This window comes from Eretmochelys imbricata, chromosome 3 (genome assembly GCF_965152235.1).
Source record: "Eretmochelys imbricata isolate rEreImb1 chromosome 3, rEreImb1.hap1, whole genome shotgun sequence".
Taxonomy (NCBI): domain Eukaryota; kingdom Metazoa; phylum Chordata; order Testudines; family Cheloniidae; genus Eretmochelys; species Eretmochelys imbricata.
This window is the reverse complement of record NC_135574.1, coordinates 133,508,581-133,523,732: the sequence shown is the minus strand read 5'-3', so window position 1 is coordinate 133,523,732 and position 15,152 is coordinate 133,508,581. Positions and strand designations below refer to the sequence as shown.

General features: G+C 45.5%; 1 long non-coding RNA gene across 1 annotated transcript; it reads left to right on the top strand.

The window, feature by feature from the left end:
* The first annotated feature begins 296 nt into the window (after positions 1–296).
* On the top strand, positions 297–7,595 carry LOC144262948 (uncharacterized). The gene is made up of 2 exons (XR_013345687.1): positions 297–806; positions 6,168–7,595. It is a non-coding gene; the product is annotated as an uncharacterized LOC144262948 (long non-coding RNA).
* Positions 7,596–15,152: the final 7,557 nt, after the last annotated feature.

Genomic DNA, 15,152 nt, shown 5'->3' with positions numbered 1-15,152 from the left:
GCGTTGCTTGGAGACACGCCCGGGCCTAGTAGCGTCACCTCTTCCTGACAGGTTTCAGAGTAACAGCCGTGTTAGTCTGTATTCGCAAAAAGAAAAGGAGGACTTGTGGCACCTTAGAGACTAACCAATTTATTTGAGCATGAGCTTTCGTGAGCTACAGCTCACTTCATCAGATGCATCTGATGAAGTGAGCTATAGCTCACGAAAGCTCATGCTCAAATAAATTGGTTAGTCTCTAAGGTGCCACAAGTACTCCTTTTCTTTTCACCTCTTCCTGTCACTCTCGCTCCCGGCTGCAGCGTTGGGCAGGGGGCGCTGAGGTCCCGCGGGGGCTGCTGGGGCCCGGGGCGGGGTGGGAACGGACCCGTCTGGCCCAGGCACAGATATCCTGGTTCTTAGGCGAAGGGGCGGAGCCGGAGCCAGGTTGGCGCTGCGGGCTCCCCAGCCGTCAGGCCGGGCGCTGGGGTCCGGCAAAGCCCCGCTCGCTGGTGCACAGCCGAGTCCTGGCCTCGGGCTGCAGCCCCGGGGGGAGGTTGCACCTGGCTGGGCTGAAGTGTGAATCCTGAACGTGGCTTTTTGTTGCTCCCGATCGACTCCTCTCAGGCTGCTCGGCTGGCGCCATTGACACACGGCGCAACACCCGGCCCTGCCAGTGCTGAGCCAGGCGCGTGTCGCCGCTTCCTGGGCCGAGGCTGGTCTTTGGTCTCTCCCAGTCAACGCTGCTGGGGCGCGGGATTCAGGAGGCAGCCAAGCACGGGCATGTGGAGGAGAAGCTGGGGGTCTGTAGACACGTGATAGGAGCACAGGTACTAGCATGTAGGTTTACTGTCGCAACCCGGTTACCTCTCAGGACATACTGACGAGGTGTAGAGAGCTAGAATGACACACCTGCGACCAGTGTCCAAACGAGGGGTGTTCCCCTCTGTTCTGAAGTGTGGAGGCAGATGGATAACTAGGGCCCTACCAAATTCACAGTCCATTTTGGTAAATGTCATGGTCATGGTATTTTAAAAATCTTGAATTTCACGGTTTTGGATATTTAAATCTTAAATTTCATGGTGGTGTAACTGTACGGGTCCGGACCCAAAAGAGGGTCATAGGGGAAGGTCAAAAGGCTATTATAGGGGGGTCATGGTATTGCTGCCCTTACTTCTGCACTCCCTTCAGAGCTGGGTGGCCGGAGAGTGGCAGCTGCTGACCAAGAACTCAGCTGTGAAGGCAGTGCTGACACCAGCAGCAGTGGAGAAGTGAGGATGGCAATACCGTACCATGCCATCCTTACTTCTGTGCTGCTGCCGGCAGAGGCACTGCCTTTAAAGCTGGGCGGTCAGAGAGCTGCAGCTGCTGGCCAGGTGCCCAGCTCTGAAGCCAGCACTGCCACCAACATTAGTGAAGAAGTAAGGGTGGCAGTACCATACCATGTCACCCTTCTGCACTGCTGCAGGCAACAGCGCAGGCTTCTGGGATAGGTGCCCAGCAGCCACTGCTCTCCGGCAGCCCAGCTCTTCAAGCAGCACGGAAGTAAGGGTGGCAATACCATGACCGCTCTACAATAGCCAGATCTCACAGGGGAGACCAGCTTTCATGGTCTGTGACATGTTTTTCATGGCCATGAATTTGGCAGTGCCCTACCAATAAATGTGGCTGTTTGTAGGGGCTAGGAACCACTCCTTCCTGGACTTTTCTACCACCACACATACATGGGCAGTGGACCAAGAGCTTCTGCTTCTGACAGAGCTTTGGGGAGTTTTTCTAAGTCCCCTACCACCACCACCTTCCCCTTCCGAAAAGGAAAAGACATTTTTACTTATTGAAAGCAAAATATAGTAACTCCTTGCTTAACATTGTAGTTACGTTCTTGAAAAATACGACTTTAAGCAAAACAATGTTAAGCGAATCCAGTTTCCCTAAAGAATTAATGTAAATGGGGGGTTAGGTTCCGGGGAAAATTCTTCTGCCAGACAGAAGACATTATATACATATACTGTACAAGTTTTAAACGAACAGTTTAATACTGTACTCAGCAATGATGATTGTGAAGCTTAGTTGAGGTGGTGGAGTCAGAGGGTGAAAGAGGGTGGATCATCCAGCTGCTCCTCTTGCTGTTCTTTCCAAAGTGCCGGGGGGGTTAGAATCATAGAATCATAGAATATCAGGGTTGGAAGGGACCCCTGAAGGTCATCTAGTCCAACCCCCTGCTCGAAGCAGGACCAATTCCCAGTTAAATCATCCCAGCCAGGGCTTTGTCAAGCCTGACCTTAAAAACTTCCAAGGAAGGAGATTCCACCACCTCCCTAGGCAACGCATTCCAGTGTTTCACCACCCTCTTAGTGAAAAAGTTTTTCCTAATATCCAATCTAAACCTCCCCCACTGCAACTTGAGACCATTACTCCTCGTTCTGTCATCTGCTACCATTGAGAACAGTTTAGAGCCATCCTCTTTGGAACCCCCTTTCAGGTAGTTGAAAGCAGCTATCAAATCCCCCCTCATTCTTCTCTTCTGCAGGCTAAACAATCCCAGCTCCCTCAGCCTTTCCTCATAAGTCATGCGTTCTAGACCCCTAATCATTTTTGTTGCCCTTCGCTGGACTCTCTCCAATTTATCCACATCCTTCTTGTAGTGTGGGGCCCAAAACTGGACACAGTACTCCAGATGAGGCCTCACCAATGACGAATAGAGGGGGACGATCACGTCCCTCGATCTGCTCGCTATGCCCCTACTTATACATCCCAAAATGCCATTGGCCTTCTTGGCAACAAGGGCACGCTGCTGACTCATATCCAGCTTCTCGTCCACTGTCACCCCTAGGTCCTTTTCCGCACAACTGCTGCCTAGCCATTCGGTCCCTAGTCTGTAGCGGTGCATTGGATTCTTCCGTCCTAAGTGCAGGACCCTGCACTTATCCTTATTGAACCTCATCAGATTTCTTTTGGCCCAATCCTCCAATTTGTCTAGGTCCTTCTGTATCCTATCCCTCCCCTCCAGCGTATCTACCACTCCTCCCAGTTTAGTATCGTCCGCAAATTTGCTGAGAGTGCAATCCACACCATCCTCCAGATCATTTATGAAGATATTGAACAAAACCGGCCCCAGGACCGACCCCTGGGGCACTCCACTTGACACCGGCTGCCAACTAGACATGGAGCCATTGATCACTACCCGTTGAGCCCGACAATCTAGCCAGCTTTCTACCCACCTTATAGTGCATTCATCCAGCCCATACTTCCTTAACTTGCTGACAAGAATACTGTGGGAGACCGTGTCAAAAGCTTTGCTAAAGTCAAGAAACAATACATCCACTGCTTTCCCTTCATCCACAGAACCAGTAATCTCATGATAAAAGGCGATTAGATTAGTCAGGCATGACCTTCCCTTGGTGAATCCATGCTGGCTGTTCCTGATCACTTTCCTCTCATGCAAGTACTTCAAGACTGATTCTTTGAGGACCTGCTCCATGATTTTTCCAGGGACTGAGGTGAGGCTGACTGGCCTGTAGTTCCCAGGATCCTCCTTCCCTTTTTTAAAGATTGGCACTACATTAGCCTTTTTCCAGTCATCCGGGACTTCCCCGGTTCGCCACGAGTTTTCAAAGATAATGGCCAATGGCTCTGCAATCACAGCCGCCAATTCCTTCAGCACTCTCGGATGCAACTCGTCCGGCCCCAGGGACTTGTGCACGCCCAGCTTTTCTAAATAGTCCCTAACCACCTCTATCTCCACAGAGGGCTGGCCATCTCTTCCCCATTTTGTGATGCCCAGCGCAGCAGTCTGGGAGCTGACCTTGTTAGTGAAAACAGAGGCAAAAAAAGCATTGAGTACATTAGCTTTTTCCACACCCTCTGTCACTAGGTTGCCTCCCTCATTCAGTAAGGGGCCCACACTTTCCTTGACTTTCTTCTTGTTGCCAACATACCTGAAGAAACCCTTCTTGTTACTCTTGACATCTCTCGCTAGCTGCAGCTCCAGGTGCGATTTGGTCCTCCTGATTTCATTCCTACATGCCCGAGCAATATTTTTATACTCTTCCCTGGTCATATGTCCAACCTTCCACTTCTTGTAAGCTTCTTTTTTATGTTTAAGATCCGCTAGGATTTCACCGTTAAGCCAGGCTGGTCGCCTGCCATATTTACTATTCTTTCGACTCATTGGGATGGTTTGTCCCTGTAACCTCAACAGGGATTCCTTGAAATACAGCCAGCTCTCCTGGACTCCTTTCCCCTTCAAGTTAGTCCCCCAGGGGATCCTGGCTATCCGTTCCCTGAGGGAGTCGAAGTCTGCTTTCCTGAAGTCCAGGGTCCGTATCCTGCTGCTTACCTTTCTTCCCTGTGTCAGGATCCTGAACTCAACCAACTCATGGTCACTGCCTCCCAGATTCCCATCCACTTTTGCTTCCCCCACTAATTCTACCCGGTTTGTGAGCAGCAAGTCAAGAAAAGCGCCCCCCCTAGTTGGCTCCTCTAGCACTTGCGCCAGGAAATTGTCCCCTACGCTTTCCAAAAACTTCCTGGATTGTCTATGCACCGCAGTATTGCTCTCCCAGCAGATATCAGGAAAATTAAAGTCACCCATGAGAATCAGGGCATGCGATCTAGTAGCTTCCGTGAGCTGCCGGAAGAAAGCCTCATCTACCTCATCCCCCTGGTCCGGTGGTCTATAGCAACTCCCACCACTACATCACTCTTGTTGCACACACTTCTAAACTTAATCCAGAGACACTCAGGTTTTTCTACAGTTTCGTACTGGAGCTCTGAGCAGTCATACTGCTCCCTTACATACAGTGCTACTCCCCCACCTTTTCTGCCCTGCCTGTCCTTCCTGAACAGTTTATAACCATCCATGACAGTACTCCAGTCATGTGAGTTATCCCACCAAGTCTCTGTGATTCCAATCACATCATAGTTCCTTGACATCACCAGGACCTCCAGTTCTCCCTGCTTGTTTCCAAGGCTTTGTGCATTCGTATATAAGCGCTTGAGATAACCTGTTGATCGCCCCTCATTCCCAGTATGAGGCAGGAGCCCTCCCCTCACAGACATTTCTGCCTGTGCTTCCTCCCGGTATCCCGCTTTCCCACTTACCTCAGGGCTTTGGTCTCCTTCCCCCGGTGAACCTAGTTTAAAGCCCTCCTCACTAGGTTAGCCAGCCTGCTGGCAAAGATGCTCTTCCCTCTCTTCGTAAGATGGAGCCCGTCTCTGCCCAGCACTCCTCCTTCATGGAACACCATCCCATGGTCAAAGAATCCAAAGCCTTCTCTCCGACACCACCTGCGTAGCCATTCGTTGACTTCCACGATTCGACGGTCCCTACCCAGGCCTTTTCCTTCCACGGGGAGGATGGACGAGAACACCACTTGCGCCTCAAACTCCTTTATCCTTCTTCCCAGAGCCACGTAGTCCGCAGTGATCCACTCAAGGTCATTCTTGGCAGTATCATTGGTGCCCACGTGGAGAAGCAGGAAGGGGTAGCGATCCGAGGGCTTGATGAGTCTCGGCAGTCTCTCCGTCACATCGCGAATCTTAGCCCCCGGCAAGCAGCAGACTTCTCGGTTTTCCCGGTCAGGGCGGCAGATAGATGACTCAGTCCTCCGGAGGAGAGAGTCCCCGACCACCACCACCCGCCTTCTCCTCTTGGGAGTGGTGGTCGTGGAACCCCCAACCTCAGGGACATCGCATCTCATGCCTTCCAACCAGCGGAGTCTCCTTCTGCTTTCTCGCCCCAGACATATCATCTGGTCCACTCTCCGCAACGGTACCTGCGGAGAGAACATGAAAGCGGGAACATGAAAAGAACATGTTCTTAACCCCTGGCTCTGCCAAGGCCTGCCCCGCACTTCACCCCTTCCCCCAAGGCCCCACCCTGCTTCTTCCTGCCTGCACTCCACCCCCACCCCATCTCTTTCCACCCAAGTGCACTGCCTCCTTGCTCCTCCCCCTTCCCCTCCCAGACCATCCTGAACGTCGCGAAACAGCTGATTGCTGTGAGCGGGAGGTGTGGGGAGGGAGGGGGGAGTTGCTGATCTGGGGGGCTGCCGGTGGGCCGGAGGCGCTGGGTGGGTGGAGGGGAGCTGATAGGGGTGCTGCCGGCCTATCCTGGTTTCAAGCCCCCATAGCCAAACAACATTATAAGCAAACATTGCACAACTTTAAATGAGTATGTTCTCTAATAGATCAACAACGAAACAACGTTAACCGGGACAACGTTAAGTGAGGAGTTACTGTACCCAATATTCCTGGGCTTCTTCTGACCAGGGGGTTTCGTGGAGCTCGCCCTTCCTGAACCCCTTCATCTCCCATGCAGAAGTGGGGATTATTGCTTGGACAGACCTGTCCCCCGGCCCCAACTCAGGCCATGTCTGACGGGGACAAGAAAAAACAACCCAAATATCTCCCCTGCTCCTCCCCACTACGCCTGGGGCCACATGGCACAGCCGCTGTTCCTCAGTCACAGTGAAAGATGACCCAGAGGTAAAGAGGAGGATTAGGTCCCTCAACTGCCCTTTCCACACTCGGGGTGGTGGTGGCTGCAGTCATAGAGCCTCAGGCTGCAACAGTGGTGCCCATCCTCTAGCTTCTGCCCAACATGCTCAGTTCCACTGGTCTCAAGGGCTGTGGTTTAAGTGCCAAAAAATGGCCGCTGACTGCAGACAGCAGACTCCTAGAAGTAAGCAATATCATAATTATGTAGAAACATACACTGTAGAATATATGAATTCTGATGTATATGCTTACATATTAGTACTGCTTTGTATGGTGCTCAAAAACCTGGTCACAACTATAATCTATATGTTCTAGCAGGTTTTAAGTTGTTTCAGTCTAACTGTGACAGTCAGTTTTAATTCTTTGTGCTTCTGTTTGTAATACTTGTGACGCTGTATGGTATGGAATATGTGGGACACTTTATGATATTGTTGATACCAATATTATAAAAGTGTGATGAATCGTTCCAGGTATGCCGAGTGAGGTATCTGTGAAAATGTTATAATTTGCCAAGCATGATAATCTTGTTTATATGTTTGTATCACCTTGTATTATAGATATGTATGGTATATCTATGTTTCCAAACTTGTGCTATGTTTCTCGGTGACATCCTAGACCGATTGGCATCAGCAGTAAGCCTGCTTGATGGCCCATCAAGGGTCGTCAGCGGTACAATGAACCCATTGAAAGGAGCCAGGGAATACACCTTATGAGTCAGCATGACTTGTAGGGGCATGGCTATGGACCGAAAACTCAAAGCCTTTTCCATGCCCATGTGTTGTAAAGTTTTTGTTTGGGACACAGGAAGTACAAGCCACATGGCAAGAGAAATGTAAAGGGCAGCTGCATCATCTCCATTTTGTATTTGATCCTGTATCTTACTTCTGGAGTAACTTTTCTACAAACTGAAGCTCTGAACAAAGGACTGAATGACCCATCCAAGTGGTGGACGTGTTCCAGAGGGACTTTCAAGTCAGCAGACTCACCAGTATTGCTAAGAACCCGATAGGTGGACTTTGAAGTCTCTGTTGTATCTGAGTGCTTTACCATTTAACAATTATCTTCTTGTTCTTTCTTTTTTTCTTTATAATAAACCTTTAGTTTTACATACTAAAGAATTGGCTGGCAGCATCGTATTTTGGGTAAGATCTGGCCCTTTCGGGTGCAGAAGAACATTTTGTATAGTGAGCAGAGTGTTTTAAATCACTTCTCACTGTACTGGACCTGCGTGCTGATTAGGAGCAAGAGAACTGGAATGCAGTAAAAGGGGGCTGTGTGATTTTTTTTAAACTTCTTGATAACCAGTGTGAGAGATCAAAAGTACAGTCTGTGGCTGGTAGGTGAGTTTAACTTTAGTGTTAACCACCAGTTTTGTGAGTATTTGCTCTCCCTTTTGCAGCCTGCCCTGACCTTTACATGTTCAGTGAGGGCTCCGTCAGGCATCCCAGGTCACACTCAGTAGTTGTTGCATATCAGTATAGAACTTCATTTTGCCAACTTTTTTCCCACTTGTATTTTCAGTGGAGAAAAAATTTACATAGCTCCTTAAATTTCCTTCCTTTACATATGCACCAATATCATTGATTTTTTTCATCTACAGGGAATCAGTGAATTTTTAAAGGGAGAATATTTAAAACCTGGAGGATATTAAGTTAAAAAAAGGTTAAAGTAGGTCACAGGATGTCATTTTCATTTAAATGTTTCTATGTGATATTGGAGGGTTGTTTTGTTTTTGTTGTTGCACAAGATGGATACAGAACATTTTATGTTCCTGTTCGTCTGTGTTTCTGTTGTCTTCATCTAGTCTGCAAAATGTATCGGTGAAGAACAGGAGAAGGAAGTCCCTGTCTGTGTGGGGGTTTGAATGCCTATAGCAGTTGGGAAGGGAGTTTGATTGACAGCTCTGGAGACCTGTGCTTATAAATAGGACTGGTAGGGCACTGCCAGGGGCAGCGAGCTTCCACCATGAGGCCCTGCCACTATAACTTAACCCTGAGCTGAAAGGAACCATCTCCGAATGTAACAGAATAGTTTGGGTTCCATGGCTAATTCAATCCTTTCCTACTTTGCTATGACTGTTCACTATGGTGCCAATTAATAACAACTGGGGAAGTGGTTTTTGTGTGCTGGTGCCTATGTGAATTGTGAATTGCAACTTGACTGAGCCCACCAGCTCGTTTCACGTAGACCTCCCCAGCAGCCTTCAAATAATTACCACAAATATCTTTGTCATTACTGATTTCTGGGTGGGTTTAAGCCAGCGACCAGTGCAAAACAAGAATGAATAAACAGTATTTTTTTAGTATGATGAGAACTTACCCTTAGCACCTTTATAGGGTAATACATCTAGTTTAAGATCTGGTTATTCGGGTGACTGGTCAGCTCAGCTTGAAAACACAATCACCATGGAAATACTAGTGAGAAATACAGAATAGTAAATCCTATTTAATGGTTTTATTTCTGGCTTGGGAATAAGCTAGCAGAGTTCCATGTTTGTACCCAGAAGAATCATGGCTTTCATTTTATAGACCAGAAGCCTGTAAACTCTAAACATTTTTGCTGTTTACTGGTGGCAGCCTAAAAAGCAGTGGAGTTTGTTTCCATGGGAACCCACAGAGCTGCAATTTTGAACAGTCTGGAATTTTGACAGCAAGAGACAGGTTTGTAACAGGGGCCTGATCCTGAGAGATACTGAGCACTTGCAGCTCCGAATGATGTGAGTGGGAGCTGGTAGGTGTCTAGCACTCCTCAGCACCACACCTTAAAAGCAGAGTCTAAGATTTACAAGTACAGCATTACATTTCTCCACTGGGGACACTTGATACTAGAGTCACAAAAGGACTTAGGTGCCTAACTACCACTTTAGGCACCTAAATCCCAGAATCAGGCCCCACTGGGATTCACAAAACACTTGCTCGGCTGCCACCAAATGCTGTAGGAACCTAAACTCACTTTACACCTATGGTTTTGCAGTTAAAGTTCCCTAGGCATTTACGTTTCTGTCTCTGAGCATGCTCATTGCTGCCCAATACCAGGCATCTGGATGCATAAACCCCAGAGCGATGCACTAACCATGAGAAGATAGGCATTCTTCTGCCTAACTCAGCTGTAGGACTTGATCTGATAAGCATGCTCTGAGTTTGAGCCCTACAGGTGAGTTTACACAAAATGCCAAGGACAGGGAGGAGGTCATGCCTCATAAGCTTTAGCCCAGCAGTTAGGGTATTCATTAGGGTATCCCTAATTCTCATCCCCTTTCCCCCTGAGGAGAAGGGATTTAAACAGAGGTCTGCTACCTCACAGGTGAGTACTCTAATATTACACTTGGCTACAGGGGAGTCTGATGTGGGCCTTTCTCAGTTTCTCCTGTTGAATCATAGAAATGTAGGGCTGGGAGGTACACTGAAAGGTCATCAAGTCCAGCCCCCAGGCTGAGGCAGGACCAACTAAACCTAGATCATCCCTAGCAGGTGTTTCTCCAACCTGTTCTTACAAACCTCGAATGATGGGGATTCCATACTCTCCCTTGGAAGCCTATTCCAGAACTTAACTGAACAAATCTGAAACTTAACATCACCTTCTTTCCTGTTTGCATAAACTTTGCTTTGAGGGGTAATCCTCAGAAGAATCCACTTCAAAGGGGGACTGTACTATAAAAGTGAGGGGAAAAAACACTCCATATATTCTCTCTTTCTATCACTCTTGCTCGCTCTTTCACCTAAGAAGACAAAGGAACCAGCCCTTTGGACTGTGAGGGCAGCACCTGACTTGAGAATTTGGTGAGCTGGAACATGTGATAAGGGATTTTACCCTGAACCAGTCTAGTTTGTTTAGTTACTAGAAAGAATTTTATCTTTATTTCTTTTGTAACTATTTCTGACTTTAATACCTTATACTTGTACTCACTCAAAATCTATCTCTTTGTAGTTAAATAAATTTGTTTAATTCTTTAATCAAAACTAATCTAGTGCTGTGTTTAAACAGAATTATTTGGTAACACCAGTTAAAGTAGCGAATTGCTGTACATTGATCCCTTACAGGGGCAACAGACCGCTAACATCTGAACTGTCCAGGAGAGGGCTGGACACTGCAGAACACACATTTTGGGGGAAAATCCGGGACTGGGAGTATGTGGTAATCAAGGCTGGTGTGTTGCCGACAGTCTGTTAGAGTCAGAATTGCTGTACTAGGATTGCAGCTATACACAGATACTCAGTGTGCGACCTGCATGCTGTTTGTGTGCGGCTAAGACTGGGGTTTATATCAGCAAGGCATTGTGAGGCATCCAAGGTTGCGGGGCAGATGATACCACCTCTTGCTAGTCTGTATTGCACCCCATCTGGGAGGTGAGAGACCCAGGATCCAGTCCCCCTACTCCACTTCAAATTATTTATCCACAGTGCAACAGCTTCGGGGCTTGAACTAGGGCTTGCCCGCATCCCAGGTGGGTATTCTAACCACAGTGTTAAAAGGTCACTCATAAACTTTACTCTTTATTGTAAATGTAAGGGAGTTGTGACCTTTTTTTACTTCAGATAAGGACTCACCAATCTGAAAAGGTTAAGAAACACTGACCCAGAGATATCCGTGCACCTCAAAACGGCCAAGCCAGGAACTTTATCTACAGCCATTTATTTGGCCTCCAAGACTGAGATGGCTGAGGACTTGGATCACCTCCTGCCCCCCAAAAAGCTGTGCCCCATGGTAAAGCTTTTCTAGTCTACCAATACAACCAAGTTATGGATTGCAGCTATGAAGCAGTTGTCCCTTGACACAGATTCTTCATAGTTAAGATTTGTATCATGGACAAGCAAGAACTATAATTTAACCATATCTTTTTAATTGAGCTAAATCGTGGCAACGCTGGTGGACATGGCTCAGCATTCACATCGCACTCCCTGTCAGCACCCGGCCCAAGCCAGGGAAGCTAATGATCCTAGCAGCAGACAAAATTCAATGATGAATCCTGGTCATGTGCTACCTGAGGCATGTTGCACATATGCTAAGAAGATGATGGCAATGCTGCTGTGACTGGGTGAAGGGAAAACCATGTTGTAACCTTGTAACCTCTGACTCAGTTGTGTTTGTAGATGGGCTGTGAAGTATGAAATTAGATAACCTCAGATTTTTTTCTTCCAGAAACACAGATAATTTGGTTAAAACGTTGGAGTCCTCTCAACAGGACTTTAGTAGAGGAACCCTTGTATAATTAGACCACCACCCCAACTTTCAAAACCTGGGCAAGGTAGAACATGCTTAGCTGGAAGAGCTTAAAAAAACAATTATGCTAGAAGTATAACAGACTGTTTGCTCCAACACTACTCAGAGCAGCTGGGAAACTAGATTACATGCAGGAAGCAGGCCTGTAAATCAAAGATATTAAATCAAATCTAATGGTGCTGCCACGTTAGCATTAAAAAAGATCTCAAGTAATTGAGTTCAGCAGCAAAAAGAAATAAATAAATAAAATTCAGAACCAGGTAATGCGAACTTTTTTGTTTAACGCTGTGTTTAATTTGAATGTTTATGGTAAACAAGACACAAAACAGACCGTGTTTTTCTGAAAACTGCATCCTGTTAACACGTGAGATTGCTGCTGGATAACGTTCAGTATGGTTTGTTGCCTCACTGTTGAGTGTAGCCTAAGAGAAAGAAATTGGGAATGGGTCCGTAGAGAGGACCAAGGGCATGGGCTTAGCAGTCTTTGGAGAACCCTTTAAGCTGGAAAAACGGGGAAGAAGGCTTGAGTGATTTTTTTTTTTTAATTTTATTTGGAGTTCCCTTTGTGACTAAAAACAAACCCCAAGGTGGGGATAAGATTTGACCCACTACAACTTGCATGGTTTGTGTGTGGAGCAAGGTGGGGGAAAACTGCCTCCTGCACATTTCCTAATACATGCTTTGACGCAATCCATATTCTAAACTCTTGCAATTTTATTTAAACATGCAGTGATAGCTGGACTATTTTTTGTAAGCCACAGTAGTGTGGTACTGTTTATTGACTAGTGTTTATAAAGGAATTTCAGATCCTCTGATGGAAAACACTATAAAAATGCAAAGTATTTATTACGATTATTATTGAAAGGGGTGATGTAAATGTAGGATATTATTAGTGCCTATTGAATAGCAGAGAATGTTTTTCAAACATTTTTAATTGAATTCAGAAGTAAATTTTGATTGAACCGTGTTTGACTCTTTTATGATCAAACATTTGAGAATTAAAGTTTTACTAGCATGAACATTATAGAAAAGTGAATTTCAGGTTCAACTACAGGACTATTTGCTGATAGCAAATAGCAAATTGTATTCTGAATTTTCAAATTCACAGTTTGTGATGTATTGGTCAGTTACTTTGGTCATCCAGTCAAGGAACAGAAACAGTACCATGTGACTTTATGGGTAGTTTATCAGCACAATAGAAACTGCACAGTTTGGATATTTGTGATGAACTGTTTTTAGTGAACTCCAGACCATGAATTATTCACTGTAAAAATTTGCAAATAATTTTGTAGAATGAGCACACTGGGGAATTTTGCAATCTGTTTGTAGAAAATTCATGAACAGAAAAAAAGGCTTAATTTGTCTAATACTTAAGTTATTTTAAATTATTCATTCAGCTCTAATTATGATTGTGATAATTTTCTTGCCGCTGCTGTAAAAATTCTAAGCATGCCTCTCTTGTCTTTTACTTTGGAGAAAATGTGCCCATAACATAAGAAAGAGAATTACTCATATCAAACTCATATTAAACCAGAAAGACAGAAATCCTGGCTGATCCCAGACGATTTGTGAGATGAGCCAACTGTGAACAATCAAAGCTTTTGGGGTTCATTTGCTTGTAGTGATTACTGCTGTGTGAAAGAAACGGGTAATCATCTTCCAAGAATGTCCCAGAATGTCTTGAGGTGAAGTGTTTGGGGATTTACATAGTATTCCAGATCTATGATCAGCTTATGCCTGTTGTTGACTGGAATGTATAATACATGCACATTATTATAGCCTGTAAATTCTCTGGTTTCCAGTTAACATCTTATAGTACAGAAGTGTTACATCTCTTGCCTAGTAGACTATTTATCCTACATTCTGCTGAACTATTTCTGACAGAGACAGCACTTTGTACCAGAATGATTTGTCTTCCTGTATGTTTGGAAAGCAATATTATGATACTACTGTAATATGAATAATTATGAAAACATTGCTCATTATTCCATAGTTAAGGCTTCAGCTTTGTACTCATATCTAGGGTTCCGCCATTCCAGATTATAACACTTACTCTCTGAGCACAGAATTTTCTGAGAATTTACAAATAAATCTATTAAATAGCTTGTTAAAATTAATTTTAAAATTGGTCCTTTAAGAAATTTAGCCCTGGTGTCGAACCATTTTGTGTGTGCATCTTGAATGATCATGATAGCAGAATAATGCAGACTCATTACTTCCCATATAGTTAAAATGCACTGAGATATGCATGGGCTACATTTGAAGAATTCTTTTAGGTTTAACAGTCACTTTCTATCATTATTTTTCACAACTGAAAGTGTCTCCTTTAGCAAAAGCTGATGAATAATAATCTATTACAGAGAATTCAACCAAGAACTGCCCACTTTCAAAATGGCTGACTTCACCAGTGTTCTCAGTGGGACTGAAGCCACAGCGGCTCACACTAGCAGCTGTTGTTCTTAGAGGGCTTGAATGTCTCTGCTCCTGACAGCAGTGGACACTCTAATCTTCTCTGAGGACAATTTGGCTTCTCCCACATGAGAACAGTGTGACATGGTGGTCATTTTGGAAGAGGACAGTTTTTTATGAGTTTCTTGGAAGATCCTATTTTTCTGCTACTTCTGACAGAAACTATGTGTTGTGAAAAATCATGCCCAAAATGACTATTAATCCTAAATATTTCTTTTTAAAAACCACCAGTTGCACCACAGCTATTCAACAGAGAAGGTAAGAAGTGGAATCTAACAGGGTGTACGTAGGTTGGGGCATGAGAGAGATGGAATTTGGAGTGTATGTGTAGGGTTAAATAGAGAGATTACTAGTATGATCAGAGGAATGGAAAACCTGCCTTTTGAGAGGAGACTTAAGGAGCTTGGCTTGTTTTAGCCCACCAAAATGAAGGCTGAGGGGACGGATGATTGCTCTTGTTAAAGACATCAGAGGGATGAACACCAGGAAGCGGGAGGAATTATTTAGGTTAAGGGTCAGTGTTTGCACAAGAACAAATGGATATAGACTGGCCATCAACAAGTTTAGTCTTGAAATTAGATGACATTTTCTAACAATCTGAGGAGTGAAGTTCCAGAACAGCCTTCCAAAGGGGGTAGTGTGGGCAAAAAGCTAACTGGTTTCAAGACTGGGCTTGAAATATTTATGGAGAGGATGGTATGATGGGACTACCTACAGTGGCATATGGCCCATCAGCAACTGCTTTTAGCAAATTTCTCCCAACACAGGTGATGGGACAGTAGATGAGGAGGCCTCTGAGTTACTACAGAGAATTCTTTCCCAGGTGTCTGACAGGTTGGTCGTGTCCACATGCTGAGCTGATCACCATATTTGCAGTCGCAAAAGAATTTTTCCCCAGGTCAGACTGGCAGAGACCTTGGGATCTTTTAAGAGGAATTTGAGACCCGGAGGGAGGGGAACATTTTAGTTGTTTCCCACTGCTTGGC